Source organism: Eschrichtius robustus, chromosome 4, assembly GCF_028021215.1.
Source record: "Eschrichtius robustus isolate mEscRob2 chromosome 4, mEscRob2.pri, whole genome shotgun sequence".
Taxonomy (NCBI): domain Eukaryota; kingdom Metazoa; phylum Chordata; class Mammalia; order Artiodactyla; family Eschrichtiidae; genus Eschrichtius; species Eschrichtius robustus.
The window spans coordinates 74446269-74450698 of NC_090827.1; the positions used below are offsets into that span (position 1 = coordinate 74446269).

Below are 4430 nucleotides of genomic sequence, written 5' to 3' on the forward strand. Positions count from 1 at the left end.
ATTTCTACCACTGTTGCCCATGCCTCTGTCACCAAAAAAGACCCTGATATTTAAGGTTATAGAAGAAAATACCTATGGCACTCCATGACACAAATGTTTCATCCCTATCCCTATTAAAGAACTAGAAGACACCATACCCTAACGGGTAACTGTAAAATTACAGTTTTTTACAAATTACTTTGTAAAAACAAAGGCTCTGGGTTCAACTGAGGGTCATGGCTTATCAACACGCCAAGAGGTTAATTCCAAGCCAATTTAAACCTAGGGCACCTCAATCCCAATAAGACAACAGTAACCATGGGGAAGGCCCCTAATCCTGACAGTATTTATTTCGGACACTCTAGAGAAAGAAACATACAAATATGAGCAGGCTAGAGAGGACCTCCTGAAATCTACCTAGTAACCACACACAGACACAGACACACTCGCAAGGACCTTGATACCAGGGAAGGAAACAAAAATTGAAAGAGATCTGCTATTTGATCCATTGGAAATCCAAAATTTATTCTATTAAATGGAGGAAAATTCTTTTGAAACCACATTTCCAGGTCATTAGGGTTTCAAGTCCGTGTTATACTGAACCTTATTCTATTAACACATTGGGAATGCAATCTTAGAGATGATGGGCCTTATAGCTCTCACTCTGTAGCAAAGTGTCATTGAGACCATGTGCTATACTTTCATCAACTACTTGTTTACGTGTAAAATTCTTTGATTACATACAGAGTGTACATATGAGTTTTTTTCCATTTTGTCTGTTTAAATAGGACTTACATTAAAAATCAGCAAGGTGGGCAGGTTTTCCAGCATGGACGGCGGGCGGCATTTTGTAAACTCCGGTCTGTTTACTGGTGGTGAGCTTCGCAACCCTGGGCCGGCGTGAGGTCAGGGAGCCAGGAGGGCGCTGTGCTGGCTGCTCTGAGGGGGTCTGAGGCTCGGTGTGGGCGCCATCCGGCCTGACTCTGTCTCGGGGCTGGGGCAGGGGCCGCCGGGCCTGGGCCCCTGCTTCGCCCACAGACTGCGCTGGGAGGGCCGTGCTGATGGGTCCGATTCAGGTTCCACGTTCAGCAGGAACCACTTATGAACCCTGCACCGGGCTGTGTGACCTTTGAGGACGTGGCTGTGTACTTTTTCCCAGGAGGAATGGAGGCTTCTTGATGAGGCCCAGAGACTCCTGTACCGTGATGTGATCCTGGAGACCTTTGCCACTTGTTGTGTCATTGGCTAGACAGTGACCACATCTCTATTACTGCTTCCTTGTCGGCTGTGCTGTGGTTGCCAAGGCTGAGACTTTCATCTTTTAGGTCCTATGTTGTTTTCCAACTGGAGCTGGGAGGTGAACCCTGGGTATGTGACAGAGTAGACATGACTCCAGGCACAGCTAGAGAGACCCAAATTGGGACCTGCCTTGGTGACTGGCATCAGGAGGAAGAAGTGATATCATGGCTGGGTTCAGATCATATCAGGAACACGTCCTGTGCCCCACAATGTTTTAGGGCCAATTATAGTGACTGTGAACCTCATTTCTATCTTTCCTACCCGTTCTTGATACTTTGCTCCTTCTGTCATTTCAACTCTGAATTCGAACCCAGGATTATCCCTCACCTGTCTGTCTTCCACTCTTCAGTGGTCTTCTCCATCCTCACTCTGATGTGCTCTCCAATATTGGCCTACATTAACGTGTCATGAATTCCCCACCTATCCTTAAAATAGTCCTTGAACACAGCTACTCAGTGACAGTCAGATTTTCCTGAGCCTGGACACACCTTTCCACACAGCACACGTGTCACCAGCAGCCAAGGCCCTGGTGAAAACCATTCCCAAAGGAGTGAGTTGTGGACCCTAGCTCCTCTGTGTGTTCCACCCCATCCTGTGTCTTTCACCTGGGTGTTGGCATAGAGCAGAGGATGAGGAGACACTTTCTGAGCATAAAGTTTCTGTAGAAGTGCCACCAATAAATACTTCAAAGACACCTGTCCACCCTGAAGTCCTATCCCTGGCAGAGGTTCTGCCTGTACTTAGAAGGTGGATTGCATCTAGCTGAGGACCTTGGCACAAACCCTGGTCAGAAACTGTATGGGGCAGGTGTGAACTTTCACCAGCACAGTGGAGAGAAACTCTTTAGAAGAGACGTGGGTAAGACCTTTATGAAGAGCCACACAGTCCGTGCATGCAAGAAGTCTTTCACATGCCAGGAGCCTGGGAAGGACTTCCCTGGTACCTCTGGCCTTCTCCAGCACCAGGTCACTCCACAAAAGGACACCGAGTGTATGGAGGCTTCTCACAATGGACAAAGGCAGTATAAGTGCCACGAATGTGGGAAAGCCTTCTGCCAGAAGTCCAGGCTTGCTCAGCACCAGGGAGTCCACACTGGAGAGAGGCCTTACAAATGTGATGAATGCGCGAAAGCCTTTGGAGGTAAATACATACTTGTTCAGCACCGGAGCGTCCACACTGGAGAAAAGCCTTATGGGTGCAGCAAATGTAGGAAAGCTTTTAGCGACAAACACACACTTGTTTAGCACCAGCGAATTCACACTGGAGAAAGGCCTTACAAATGCAGTGAATGTGAGAAAGCCTTCTGCCGCAAATACAGACTTGCTCGGCACCAGAGAGTCCACACTGGAGAGAGGCCTTATGAGTGCTGCAAATGTGGGAAAACCTTTACCTGTAAACCCATACTATTTAAGCACCAGAGAATCCACACTGGAGAAAGGCCTTATGGGTGCAGTGAATGTGGTAAAGTCTAGATGCAACTCCATCCTCATTACTCATAGAAGAATTCACACACAGGGGAAAGGCCTTATGAGTGTAGAGAATGTGGGAAGTTCTTTAGCCAAAGCTCTCAACTTATTGTGCACCAGAGAATTCACAATGGAGCCAAGCCTTATGAGTGCAGTGAATGTGGGAAAACCTTCACCACTAAAAGCAAACTTGTTCAGCACCAGAGAGTCCACACGGGATAAAGGCCTTATGAATGCGGAGAATGCAGGAGAGCCTTCAGCTGTAAACACATGCTTGTTCAGCACCAGAGAATCCACACTGGAGAGAGGCCCTATGAGTGCAGTGAATGTGGGAAAGTCTTTAGGTACATCTCCAGTCTCATTAAACATAGAAGAATTCACACCGGGGAAAGGCCTTATGAGTGTAGTGAATGTGGAAAGTTCTTTAGGTGAAGCTCCCACCTTAAAGTCCATCAGAGAATTCACACTGTAGCAAAGACTTATGAGTGTAGTGAATGTGGGAACCATTTTAGCCAAAACTCTAGTCTCGTTTCACGTCAGTGAGTTCACACTGGAGCAAAGGCTTATAAGTGCAGTGAATGTGGGAAACGTTTTAGCCAAAGCTCTACTCTTATTAAGCACCAGAGTTCACAATGGAGAAAAACCACGAGTGCACTAAATGTGGAGAATTCTTTAGCCAAAGCACCCAGCTTACTCAACGCCACAAAGTTCATATCACAGAAAGGCCTCAGCAGTGCAGCCAATGTGGAAACGTTTTCTGTCAAAGGTCTGCTCTGAGCACCAGAAACTTAACAGCCCAGACAGACACTATGAGCGCAGTGAATGTAAGAAAGCTTTCAGCTGAAGGTCTAACCTCATTCATCACCAGAAAGTTCACACTGGAGAAAGGCCTTCCAATGAGATGAGGAGAGCAGTGAATGAGCTGTCTCCTTAGTTAATACATCATACTGAATAGGCTCTGTAAGGGAGTCATCAGCTGGAAGTTGAATGCCATACATCTAAACAGCCCTAGTGTGCAGAGTGCCTACAATTACCAGGTTCGTAGGAAGCTTTTAAGGAGCTATGCTGTACTTTCTGACTTAATGTCACTGTGAGTTTCTTACCTCTCCCAAGTGGCAGATCCCCATACTTGGCACCAGTCACCTCAGTGTGATCAGGGTAGGTAGACCTTTGTGCTCTCTTATCCCCTTAGAAATGCATGAATAGCCTGAGCACTTGGGTGTTGTCATTCTTTTTTGGTCCTGTCAGGACCAAAGCAGCTTTGACCATGGGAATCCAGTCTGGGTTCTGCTGGTGGCTCACAGAGCTTCAACTTCTTTGATGGCATTGTCTCATATCATGCTCAGGATCGGTTTTTCTAGGTCCAAGCCACTCTGTTTGGGAACTATCTGCCTCAGTTTGCTCTGCTCTATACCATAATAAAGACTATTATTTAAGCCACCTTTCATCTTGGGGTTTGTTCACTGTCAGACTGGTGCTGAGAACCAAATTGGACTGTCAGGATGATGAGGAACAGGTTTTGTGAGTGTTCCAAACTTCGTATACCTCAGTGAGGATAGCATCATGGAAGAGAATAGTTTTCACTCCAGTTTCAGTTCAATTTGTTGTCCAAGGCCTCCTAGGGTAGATTGCAGGTCTCTGTGGGACTAATGTTGAGTCCTGAATGTCAGGATTTTTGGTGGGTCC

The 4430-nt window shown here is 46.7% G+C and overlaps 1 pseudogene; it reads left to right on the forward strand.

Moving 5' to 3' along the window:
* The first annotated feature begins 1365 nt into the window (after positions 1-1365).
* On the forward strand, positions 1366-3678 carry LOC137763485 (zinc finger protein 17-like; annotated as a pseudogene).
* The last annotated feature ends 752 nt before the right edge of the window (positions 3679-4430 follow it).